The following is a 13,768-nucleotide window of genomic DNA, read 5'->3' on the forward strand; positions in this document are numbered from 1 at the left end:
AGAAGATGATCAGGAAACCCCAGCTGGGGGCCAGGCCACTGAAGATGTGCTGAACCAGCAGGTCTCATAACCTCCAGACCACTCCTTTTGTTCTGATTTCAGTGATGCTGGGCTGGAGACTCAGCCACTTCAGAAACATGACTGAGAGGCAAGAGAGGTTCACACCTCTATGCACCTCCTCTGAATGGACTTTCAAGTACAAATCTGCCAACTTTCAGTGTTCAAAAGGCCATGCATTTGGCATATAGAGGTAAGTTTGCTTTCTTCACCTGCCTCAGGTGAGCCTACTGGCCCTTCCTACCTCTCTGAAGGGTATCAGTGCCTGACACTGTATCTGGTGTCTCTTGGATGATTGGTCCAGGGGATGTTGAATGGCGTTGTGTCTCAGAGAGCCAAGGTTTGAGTGTCTGACCAATTTTTAAAGAGTTTAATTGACCTCTGGAGAAGAAGAGATGGCATGTACTCTCTCATTGAGGCTAGGGAGACATGCCAAATTTATCAACAATCTATCATCCAGCTCCTATAGCAGGAATTGAAAGCTGTAATTCTTTCACCAAGATGAGACTTCAAGTCTACATGGGATCTTTGATCATTTGATTGACTCCCCTGATCAGCCCAGGAATCTGGCTCATTCAGTGCACCAAATCTACAGATTTTTGAATGGCTAATGTTAGTGCACTTGCTTGAAACTTCATTCAGAGGAGGGACAAAAATCATAACTTTCTTTTTCTTCCCTTAAAGTGTTAGAAACCAACCTAAAAAAGGAGGATTACCTAATGCCTGCTGAAAGCATTGTATGAAAGCCATGTCTCATCTTTAAGGGAATGACTCTGCCAACATGACTGTCATCAAGCCAACAGAAAATCTGAAAAAGCAGGTCAGTAAATGTTTCCTCAAAAGCAACACTTTACTTCCAGGAGTGCTACAACCTTCAGGTACGCAAATATTGAGGGTCTGCAGCCTGTGCTCCACTAAATTCTATTTCCACCCACATGCTCAGTGTAAATTCCTTTGCTCAAGTGGTCTCCATATTTCACACAGCATCACATTTTACTATATAAAGTACTGTTGTGTAGTGGTCTAAGTGTGGAGAGTAGAATAAGAAGATTCTGTTTTACCCACATTGTTTGCACCACTGAGTACTCCATGCAGGCAAAATTACAAAGTACACAAAAACCCATCATGCAGGATGAACTCCAGGAAAGAAACTCTGCATGCAGCTTTGTGTGCATGGGGAGACATGACTAATCCTTGAGTAATATGTCACAACTATAATTATTTTATTAATATAGTAATTAATTAGGAAATACATTTTATCTTCTATCTGTTTTGTCACCTTCCATTGCACTGTGTCAACTTAAATTTAGTTACAATGAACTTCTACCCAGTAATGCTCTATAAAGACAACAGGAATATCCCAAACCCTCCCCCCCCCAAAAAAAAAGAAAAAAGACAAGTAGTCTTCTGTAAACTGCAATTATATGTATTTTTTTCTTTTACAAAACAGGATGAGGAATCAAGAGTATTTAGATATCACCCAACTAAATGTACATTAACATTTTCCTAGGTATGTATCTCACAGGAATCATCAGACCCTATTAAGAAATACCTGTTTTGTTTTCCAAAATGCCTCCTGAGCTGTGTGTCAACTAACTCTTGGTGTGTTGGTCTTTTCACACTCAGAGAAAAGAAGCTCTCAGGAAAGGTGAAATTTCAGAAATCAGCAGTCATAGTCTTGACTGGACAGCTAGGTCACTGATCATGTCTTTGTCCTTTAGCTGGATTAGCGTAAACCCTGAAACCTTAGAAACAGATCTCCAGAGCTGAGTCAGTGGGGCATCCATATGTTTTCCCTACAAAGAAAATTGCTTAAGACAAATTTTTATCTGATAAACTTGTCAGTCACACTTTTGCTAAATATGTATATGTATAATGGAATGGAAATAGAGAAAATGAAACACCTAGAAAAAGCAGATTCCCAAGAAGTACTTAAAAAACTATTCATAATTAATTATTGTGTTCACCTAGATGCTGACAGGACACAAAACAAATGAAGTGGAAAAGCTGCTTCTCCTAGAACTAGGGTATAATATATCTTAATATTTAGAAAGGAGAAATCAGAAAACAGGAGCACTGCAACAGAGCAAAGAGCTGACAAACACAGTTATGAATGAGAAAGGCTGCATGGGCTGTAATGAAATAAGCAAGGAAACTGTCTGTGAGGTTGAGGAGCTATGAGGCTTCCTGTAACATGAGATACTTGGTCAGGACTGGTATGAGACCCTCGTCATTCAGACGGTAATCCAGAGTAAATCTTCCTAATCTATCACACACCCTCCCAAGTGCTGGTGATAGAAGAACTGATATCACAGACAGATTCTCAAAAATGTAAATACAGGTATATAAATAAAGGAAAAGCTGATTACAGAAAGATACCTGATAGCTTTTGTCTGAGACTCAAGTTAAAGTGTATAAATAATTCCCATAGCATGATTGCACAATAAAGTAAGAAAATTCCTCAAGGAGAATGTTATATATTTCATTTATTATACATCACTCTTATGTTTACAACTGAAATACATCTTTCCTTGGGGACTGTACCATCATTTATTTTAAATCAATGTTTAAAATTAAATGGTAATCCTCAAGAGAGTGGAGACTCTTCAGTTACCAGCCCTTCCAATTGGAAATCTTTCTTTCATGTTTCTATTTAATACTCAATCCAGGGTTTGAAATTAATTAAAAGATATCCTTTTTATAATCTTTTGATTATTAGCTTCAAAGTTTTTTTACTATTATTATTTTAAATACAGAATGTTATAATAACTTCATCTTTTAGCAGTAAATCCAAACTTATTAGATGTGCAAACTGCATTATCTTCTGACCAATAATCAAAGAAGAAGGGTCTGTTGGAGGCAAATTACAGGTTCTTGCTTAGGAACAGTCACCTGATATGTAACTAGTGCATTTATAGTGTTTAATTGCAGTTTCCTATTATTCAAATCAAATATAAGGGGAAACTGTTAATAGGATGCAATGTTTAATGTCACTCAATGCATTGTTTTTGTGCATCTCAGGACAGAGTTTTATCTTGTGATATTCAATGGCTATTTTACCTGTGGAAGGTACTCTTTTGCAAACTAATCATACAGACTGAGAACTGCAACGCAGGGGAATACAGACACACCCTCACCGTCTACAGGGTTCAGATCTGGCATACATATGGAGGCAGGAAATCTGCACTACAAACGTTTGTCATCTATTCATGTTTTCATCTCCTATTAGCATCCTGACCCTCTCATAGCATGCCTGACCTGGTGTTTTGCTTGCAAAAGTTACATGCAAGAAATACAGGAGTTCAGCAGCTAGAACTAGCAATACAATGCATTTCATCACCTTCACAGAAGATTTCAAAAGGAAAAGAAGAAATAAGACCCCTGGCTGATAAAAAGACATTCCAAATCAGTGGATGCATAAGGCCCAAAGTCTACTATGCCCAAAGTCTATTATGTCCATGTTCTAGATTATTTCAGCTTTAGCTCTTTCATGGGCTACTGTAGAGACCAGAATTAGCTCTGAAGTATGAATCATAGCATCATAGGATCAGAACCACAGAATGGTTTAGGTTAGAAGGGACCTTGAAGATCATCTATTTCCAAGAAGGGACCTTAAAGATCTTCTAGTTTCAACTGTCCTGCCATGGTAGGAATACCTTTCACTAGATAACCCTGAGATCTGCTTTGTTCTGTCCTGCTCTTATACATTCATGAGGTCTCAACTGTCATTCAGGGGGCCTACAAAGACACTCATCTTTGGTGGCAGAGGCAAGGATTTACAGAATATTTTATTTACAGGCTTAATCCAAGTGCACACCTGCCTGCCTAGATATGGTTTTAAACCCTGCACCAGAGCTCTTCACTGAAAGGAGAACATTGCAGTGAATCTCACTGTGGGCTCAGGCTCTCCTTTGGATAGGGTTTTCTAAAGATCATGGCTTCTCCTAAACATACTATTGGTATTTTTAGACAGCTCTGTAGCTAGTGGTGTGGAATGAGAGTGTTCAGGTGATGAAAATCTTTATTCAAAAACCCACTCTGAGTCTCCTCTTAACCTTTCATGTGAAGCAGAATCTGTATGTACATTTATAAAGACAAAGCAAGGAGAGTATGAGGCTGCAGGAATGCACGCCATTCCCGTAGGTAAGAGACTAAAAAACCCACACCCTGATACAAAAGTCTGCTAATGAGGTCATACTTCACTCGGTGCAACTGGAAATACAGTTTTCTGATATTTAAGGAAAACTGTTAATATAATAAGACTTTTATCAAAGATTAGTTTGAAATGAAAGTTGCTAATAAGATAGGATACAAAGTAACTAGAACAGTAAGGGTAACATATTGGAACAGCAACTTTCATATAATTTGAAGACTTTTGTTCTTTCATGTCACATTAGTGACTTTCATATACCTTTTTGCAATTTTCATATGGTATTAGTGACATTTGCGTCTTAGGAGCAACTTTTCATATATGCTCTCCGAGAGACTTTTGGCATGTGCTGGCAGCTTTCATATTTTATTTAGGATTTTAACTTACTGTCAAATGTTCTGTTTCACAAAGATGAAAAGGAAGTCATTGATGCTGCACTATTTAAACTTCTTAATAAAAGGGTGGATAACAATAGCTGCAGTTTGAGAAAAAGAAAATCCTGTACCTCTGCTGCATTTTGGGGAGCAACCCATGTGGTCCCTGAAACTTGCAGCTATGCAAATGGAAAATTAAATTTTATGGTCAATTAAGACATTTCACAGGAAAGCAGCCTCTGAAACCCTCCCAGAAAGTAAAAGGAATCAGAAAGTTGCTGGTTTTTTTTGTTTTTTTTTTGTTTTCTTCTTTTTTTCTTCCCTTGAGCAGACTATTCATCCCACTGTAAGACTGCGGAGTGAATGAATGATGGAATATTTGACTGATGTAATTTATGGTGCTCTGTATGACAGCCTATTTCTGAGTGCTTGAGGTTTTTACAGTCTCTGGTAGTAGTACCTGCTGCTGAAACAAGAGATTACTCTCCTTGGACAGACAGTAATTTAATAGTACAACTGTGTAGCTAGCCACCTCCTACTGTATTTCACCACCCACTCCAGTCAGCTTTTGATAGATAGGCCTCAGCACTTGGAATATGAAGCACAATGTATCCTGCTCACAGTCTGAGGAGATACATCAAGGGTGAAAAACTGGAAAGAAAATAAATAAATAAAAGTGCTAAGCACTGTTTCTTAGTTATGTCTTTTTTACTGAAAATACAGAAGGAAAGGACAAAGTGCTGCACTATATATTGGGTGTTGTTAGCTTTTCAGGCATGTGGTCAACACTGGTAAGATTTTTTGTCTTGTTATTTTATTTTATTTTATTTTATTTTATTTTATTTTATTTTATTTATTTTATTTTATTTTATTTTATTTATTTTGTATTTGACCACAAAGTCTTTTCAGTTCTCTATAAAGATATATTTTAGAACCAACTGAGAAGTGTAATTACACCTTATAATTAGTAAAAAAGAGTGTACCTACTCTGTGCATAAGAGCAAGGGGGTGACTCAGGTTGATACAAGAGCTTTATCCTTCCTGGAGCCACCACCCCATGTTACAACTGTCAGACCTGGGCACATGCACAGGCATTCATTCAGCCGGTCTCCCCTTGCCCAGGAGATAAGGGGAAGCATTTTCCAAAGGATCAGGCTCCTCACCGATGACTGCAGAAAGGCTACAAGGGCTGAAGATAGTAACAGGACATTGGAGTTTCTCTGACAGTAGATGGGGCCTATATCACCTTTCCAGCCACTGCTGTTTCCACAAGAGGGTGAAAAGGTGCTGAGCAGAGACTGACAATGCTTAGGGAGCAGACGCTGAGAAGGAGTGGCAGGTAACTCTGAGGTGCCTCTCACAGCAACATATTTTTCCATTAGAGAGCCCCAGAGCTGAGCTCCTGTGGTAGGATGGGGGTGGTAGTAGCACAGCTCTGCTGGATCACTTCTCTCCTCTGCCAGAGAGCCTTCAAACCCTATAATCCTCAAGTTACGAGTTACAAGCAAACCTGCGCAGTGTGCTGTTGGAGACGTGCCATCATACAGGGAAGAATCTTAGATTCACTGGGTCAGGGAAAAAAAGAAAAAGAGGCTCTGTAATTGCTGATGCACTCATGGCCTGGCAGGGAAGACTTTGGTCCTGGTCCCTGTTCTGACAACTCACCCACTACATTCTCCAATGACTGCTTAAAGAGCCTACGGAGGTTTCCTGGTTGTGGTAACAGCAAAAACACCCATCTCCAACTACTACTTCATGTTCCTTTTCCTTCTTGAAACTACTTAATTCTATCCTTTCCAGTCACACTGCAGGAGAAAAAAATATAAAAAAAATATATAAATAAAAGCTTTAGAATAGCCAGGGGAGCTTCCCCAGTGAAAACACCTCCATGAATATCTATTCATGGTAGGATTTGCTCTCCTTTTGCCATTCTGTGAATATTTCTGCGAATAAATTCTTATGAATCCTTCCTCCACCTTTTTTTTTTTTTTCTCTTTGATTTTGTCTCTTGGCCCAATGTTCAAAAGGAAACGAATATGCTTTTTCATCTCTTGTACATGCACACACACACTCACACTCACAGACATATCAGCAACCAATTAAGAATGGGACAGACCAGAGTAAAAAACACTTTGGCAGCTGCAGGTATAATTTGATACTAATAAGAAGGTGAAGGAAGATCCAGCAGCATTTATTCTCTAAGGACACCATCCAGCATCAGCAGATTGCTTCTGTGAGGATTCCAGTGCTCACATGCCCCGCTGAACCCAGGTGCATGAGAGGGCTCCCAGGTGTCCTCAGCAGCCTGCAGAATCAATCCTGACCCCTAGCACTGCATGGGAAGGCTGGCTCTCAGCCATCAGGGAGACTGCTATCAAACAGTCCTCACTGGATAAGAATTGGGTTAAGTCTTCAGCCTCCTGTGGATGTTGAGCTGTGATATCCTTACACAGGGAAGCAGTTTCAGTTTAAGAAGCACTGAGCACCTAGTCTAGGCAGGAGGAAAAACAGGAACTTTTTGTTATATATATATATATATTTTTTTTTTTTTTTGTTTGTTTGTTTTGTTTCACAAACCTCTTTGCTTATTAGGAGGTTCCACATCCTTGGGGCTGCGGCCAGGTCTCACAGAGCTGGCGAGCAGGCTGCCCAGTGTCTGCCGATAAAGTCCCTGTTCCAACTCTGACTCCTCAGATCCTGCTTATAACACACAAAATAGGTTTTTGCACCTTCCTACCCATATTATGTTTGATACTGCATTTCCCAATGCTACTTCTTAGAAATCTAGTTTTTCCCTGCCCTCTTTTTGCACTTTCCAGCCTGTATCATGTTTTTTACTGCTGCTGTCCCCTCAAGATGTCCTTGAACCCTCATAAGATCTTTTATTTCTTTTATTTTTTGCTTCCTAATCCATAGCTCTTTTCATCTCCATGTTCATGTTCTCCTACATGCTTTCCTGTGTGCCCCAAAGCCCCTGACTGATTTCCAGGTTTCTGATTGGAATATTCTTTCTCAGTTTCTCTTATAACTGCTAAAGGAACAAAATCCATGCCCAGCTCCTCCATCTTACCACTTTAGCTATTCACCTGCTGTCCCTTCCCTACTGCAGGGAAGTTTTAAGAATTAGAAAACTGTGTTGATACTGTCTTTTTAGCATCCAGTTCACTGTTACTTTAGGAGAACAATAATAAAACTGCAAGTCTTAAAGCAGACTTGATCTGTTTAGTCACTGCATGCTAGCAGAGCCTTTTAGACTGGTACTATACTTTCCAAGGAGTATTCTCTAGTATACTCTCTAGGAATATTAGGAGGGATCAAATGACAATTGCTGAGAGAGTAATATCCTTGACAGATTGTTTTATTTCATCTTTTAGATTAACTTTTATTTATTTATTTATTTATTTAAAGTGCTTATTTACACGCAAAATAGTTTTAAAAACTGAACCCTGTTAGCCACAGGGCTGCAGGCACCAGCAGGCACCAGGAAAACAATAAATGCATTATATTTCCTGGCCAGTGGCTCTTAAGTTTGACTTGACATGATGAGCAGCAGGGTCTAGCCAGCAAGTCACATCTCCTAAATTTGGCCTGCCTAGGGAAGCAGCTAACATTTCTGCCAGCTTTAGGGATCTTTTTTTTTTTTTTTTTTTTTTTTTTCTCTCAGTGTTAAGTGCCTTCTTCAATAGGTTTCCTAAGGAGAACAGGGATGGTTTTCATGTCACCTGGATCTCTGAGAGAGGGTGCTTACCAGGCTGGGTCATATTCAGTATGGCAGTCCAAATAAAACTCCACCCCAAAAAAATCTTGTTTGTGGCATCAAGAAAGCACAAGTTTCTCAGTGTTAGTCCTCTCCATTTTCATATTAAATGAAATTTCGAGGTGAGGTGTCACCCTTTGTTTATATCAGCTTTACTGATCAGCATATGAGCACCACAGTCTGTGGCTTAACCACCAGTGAGAGGTTAGGATTGTGGCTAGGTATTAGCAATGTGAAATGACACTCAAGTAGCAATGAGAAAAAAATATTCATCTGACTTCTATGAATATTTGTGGTGTTTCATACTTCCTGACATTCAAGGAACAGCTTGATGAACTTATATTGCTGCCATCTGAGCTCAGGAATGTTGCAGTAGGATGCAGCATGATGTCACTGACACCATGTTGGTTGTACTGGAGAAATACTGCTCTGTTGGCCAGATGCATTAAAGGGATACCTGAAAAGGGCTGCTCAACCTTACCTCCCTGTTTTAGAGTGCTAGCATGTTTCCTGAAGCTCTCTATTCAGAAAATTATTTGAAATCCATTTTGTAATGAGCCATCAAGTGATAAATCCTAATGTTCAGACTAATATGCATTGACAGCAGATGTTGTTGTTTACTATTATTTTTATAAAAACACATTTTTTTAAAAAAAAGTCTGGTCTCTTCTTGTTTGTTAAAAATGAAAATGCTGATACATAGTATTTAAAAAACATCCATAAATTTTAGAAAATATCCATTTAGTTTGCAAAAATCGAGCCCCTCAAGTTATCTGCCAATGATCCTTTCCTCTTTCTTGTTCTCTCTCTGTCTCCTGTGATCCCTCCTGTTCCTGCTCTCTGCTACCAGTTCAGACAGGGCAGGAATGCCCAATAAAATACTTTTATGTTGTTTGAAGTGATGTGCCATCAAAAGTTCATGGTACTTGAACATTTTCAGCTTTGACTTTCTACGTCCTGCTTGTAACTCTTGGTTCTCATTGCTGTGTGAATTTTTAAACCCTGAAAGCATAAAGTTTTTTTTTTTTTTTTTTTTATAAATTTTTAAATTATTATTATTTTCCTTTTATTTATGATTACAAACACAAAGAAAACAGTATAAAATCCTCAAGGAGCAGCTGCTCTGCAAGGACATTATGAGTGCCCATGGTACTGCTGCAGCCTGAGCATCTGTCACTCAACAAATTGTCTTCTTGCCCAACCAAATCCATTGTGCAATCAGAGTGGAGAAAGCACTTGTTTAGAAAGGTTTATGGGCTGACGTCTGTTTGAATGAGTAACATCTGGACTAGGATGGGCAGGTTGTACATTCATGTTTAACCAAGCCAGCACATCTTAATAGCAAAGAGTATGTTTTAACTGAAAGGAAAACCCCAACAAAAATCTTGAAATGAATGTCACCCCTTCCCCATTTTAAAAATCACGTTATTTTCTAATTTTCAGTTGCAAAGAAATCCAGCTTTCATATAAGTGCATCAATAATCCTTAGAGGTCATGGCTTATCATTCATAAAATAACCACAGCAGGTATTTGAAACAAATACCATGTTAATTTTGTTGGATATGCTAAGCAAATCACCTTTTCAGAAAAAAACAAACAAAAAACAACAAACAAACAACAAACTCAACCTATCAAAAATTGTATCATTGACAGAACTGGGGATTTAATGAGGCTTTCATTTATACGGACACAAACATATCAGATTCAGTTATAATATGAACATATCTCAAAATATATAGCATAAATAATATTAAATCAAGCTAAAACTGTAAGTTTTAGAGAAAAAAGGTTTTAAAATAATTTACTTTTTTAATGTCCTGAGATAATCTCAGATGTACCGGTTTCATACTGGTTTCATACTGGTGTAAATCTACTGATCTTAGCATTGTTAATCAAATTCTAACTCCTTAAGTAAGACTAATCAGTACTAATTAGGGAAGTTTATTACTGTACTTTCACATTTAAAGATTACCTTTTCAATCCTTATTACATATACAGAAGTCACTTTCTTAACACATGCCATCACAGTTTAAAAAGTACTCAGCAGAGTGATTTGTCTGTTTCATATTTTGGCTTTGTTGTTGAAATATTTTCATTTGCTTTTGCTTTGAAGTGCAGAGCAGCACCCTTTCACTCACCCACCATTTTTGAAGGCAAAATGTAAATCACAAGAATTTATTTTCTTTGCTAACAAACATTTCTTCTTGAGGATTTTTATCACTTTTACACATTTATATCTTTTTTTTTTTTTTAATATTTTTTAATTTTTTATTTTTTTCCAGACACAAATTATATCAGACTATTATGAGAATTCCCAGAGGAATTTTGCCTTCATTTACAGAGCAGTTCCAATGAAATTCTGACAACGTTATACTTTTCTCCATTTTTTTTTTAAGAAATAAAGAAAAAATGAGGGTAAGATTGATTGTTAAACCACTAGCTGATGATCTAATAGATCAATGGTTGCTTTTATACTTGAAGACGTCCCAAGGTATATTATATATATATATATATATGTATGTATATTTATGTATATATATATGTATGTATATCTCTCCCCATATACCACATGTACAGACATAGAACTCACCTAACCCCTTTGCCCCCATAAATCTTTTACTTTAAAATAAAGCCCACAGTTTCTTTTCCACCAAAAGTTTTTGCAATTCCACACTACAGATTATGAGGTACTTTTCTGCAGAGCTCTGATCAGCAGATTTGATATATGGATTTAGATCAATTTTTTCTTATGGCAAATCTATATGTTATTCTACTTCTTCATTTGGTACTATTTGCTGAGTGGCTGTTACTTGGGAGCAAAGGTCAGTATCTTGCTGTTGGAGCAGCGGAGTAATCTTTTACTCCTCATAAGGGTAGTCAGAGATATTAAATCACAGTTGACGTACCTGAAGCACAGCAACTTCATCCATATTTTATCTGCTGTAAATTTAATACCACAGCACTTTTTAGGGTGATGTATTTATTAACTGGCTGGGGATGAGCAGTACAGAAATTCAGTTTGTTCAGGAAAATAAAATGAAGACACTCTGACAAGTTTATGAAGTAAGCACAATAGCTATTTATTACTTTTTAAACATGCAGTGCACCTAAATGTTTTTAGCAATGTTTGCCCAAATAAATGAATAAAGCTTCCCAAATCATCTCTGTTTACTTTTCTTTTGAATTTTAATAAAGTTTTTGCTTTATTTTTAAAAGCACATCCTAGCTTCCTTCTGAATAAAATGCATTCTTTATGGAAATAAACATAGCTAAGTGTTCAGATAAGCTGGAGAAGGGCATTCTGGGAAAAGAAACAAATCATTCACAGCCCTGTTGTATATTAATCCCATCTTTTCCATTTTTGGTTCTAATTTATTTTGTTCTTTACATCCTACCACCACCAAAATAAATGAAGCCATGAATACAATAACTTTTAAAATGCAAGTACCCGCCTTCTACTTAGCTTCTATTGCATTTGAATAGCACTTATTATTTTGACTTAGTATTATTCTTTGCATTTCTCATAGTAAATAATTCACACGGCTTTTTTCTTTCCTTGGAACCATGATATGCTTATGTTTTCATGCAATTAAAAAAAATAATCTAGATCTTTTCATCCTTCATTAAGTTTGACTCCTATCTCTTTACAACACAGTAAAGAAAAATGTTCAGTTGTTAAAAAGCATGCTACAACGTCAAAAAAACAACAACCATGACCTTACTGACTCTGTCATATCGAGTATTTATGATTTTATTGGTGATCATAGAAACCCAATGCCCACGGTCTGGGAAAACTCAGTTTTAGCCACCCCAGCAACATGATAAACGTGGTATTGTGGGCTCACAAATTGCACTTACATCAGAGGCAGAACTCAAGAACACCAACAGTCCGGTCGTCCATTCTGTTTCATTTTCTTCAGTGATGTGGGACTGTGTGTTCCCTGAACTTCAGAGGGACATTCTCTGCAAACCAAATGTCTTTGATTACTTATGTGCTTTAGATGCCATTTCTTCACAGAGCTATTATTTCTCCCTCACTTTTTTTTTTTTTTAAATGTTTGTTTATAAAAAGGACAAGCCAAGCGGTTAAATGATTACAACAGATATCTACTACTCTTTTGGCTGCAGGATTTCTTTCCTTGGGACAGCCCATCAAAAAGTAACTACATCACACTATGCAGCTTCTTGTTCTTTGATTGCTGCATCATCAAAAATTCTATTCTTCAGGTTTTTGGAGATAGGACACCAAACAGTAAGACATCTCTCTTTAACTCTACCCATGCTGAGATGGGTAATTAGGTAACTCCTGAGTTGTGCCACAAAGACAAGAACAGAAAGTGAAATCCACAGGAAGGATTGCCATAGACTGAATCTCCAATTTACCTTGGAAAGTCTAGAATATTTTTCATTTTTCAGCTTCCAAGTTTGTGCAGAGCAAGTCTCATCTCTCTCTCTCTATATATACTATATATATATATTTAATGGAGGTGACACTGTGTTGTTCTCTATCCCTTCCACAGATCCTCACTGCAGGCCCACCTCCATACTCTTGCTGTGCAGTGCTTACTGCAATTTATTTCCAAAGGACCTATATTATTAAGTACAATCTCTGACTTCCACATTCTTTTTTCCTTTCCTTTCAACTTCCCTGACCCATTTCACCCATTCTTGCATCCTCTCCAAATTTCTGGCATATTTTTTCCTCCCTACATCCTAGAGAAGAACTTGGCAGCACACTGAGGCCACCAGGAGAGTGCACTTTGTTTTCAAGGGCTTTGGATTACCAGCTAAGTTTCCACGACCACGACCACTCTGCTGTAAAGCTCTACATGAGTATTATGCTATGGAAAGCATCACAGCAGAGGAGCTGGGTGGCTCCACAGACTAAGAGAAGAAGGCTATAACAGCATATTTACCTGCCAGTCAGAAAATGGAAACCGTGGGGCAAAATTTCCACAAAATAAGCCCCAGTACTTCAACTGTGCAAAGGGAAGTCAAAATAGGAGAATTTTGCATTCTGGCCTGACATACCAACAAAGAGTACTGGCATGGAATAATAGTACACAATAATAATAGTAATAATATTTGTACATAATTTATCATTATACACTACACACTCAGCTCAAATCCTGGTACCATGCCATTCTGTTCCAGCTCTGTATCCTCCTCTTGCTATACTCTTTTTATTGGCTTACACAGGCTGTGGAAATTCATTTTATTCTAATTTGGAACCTTTGAGGAAAGGCTGAAAAAGCATGTACTACTCCATAGTCATTAAAAATCTCAAATGACAGTATTTCATCCTGCTTTTGAGGCTAAAATATTAGGCTTTGAAACATGAATCACACAGCTTAGTTGAGACTGTGAAGAAGCTTAGGATCAGAGCTTTAGTTAAAAATAAGCTTTAATACATAAAGCTGAGGAAAAGGG

The 13,768-nt window shown here is 37.6% G+C and overlaps 1 long non-coding RNA gene across 4 annotated transcripts in view; it reads right to left on the minus strand.

Moving 5' to 3' along the window:
• LOC137855592 (uncharacterized) overlaps positions 1-13,768 on the minus strand; it is a 162,659-nt gene that overhangs the window by 53,584 nt on the left and 95,307 nt on the right. For all 4 annotated transcript variants that reach the window (XR_011095819.1, XR_011095821.1, XR_011095818.1 and 1 more), the window contains one exon: positions 12,197-12,301. This is a non-coding gene — a long non-coding RNA (uncharacterized lncRNA). The remainder of the gene's footprint in view (positions 1-12,196; positions 12,302-13,768) is intronic.

The sequence above is a fragment of the Anas acuta genome, chromosome 1, assembly GCF_963932015.1.
Source record: "Anas acuta chromosome 1, bAnaAcu1.1, whole genome shotgun sequence".
NCBI classification, from domain to species: Eukaryota; Metazoa; Chordata; class Aves; order Anseriformes; family Anatidae; genus Anas; species Anas acuta.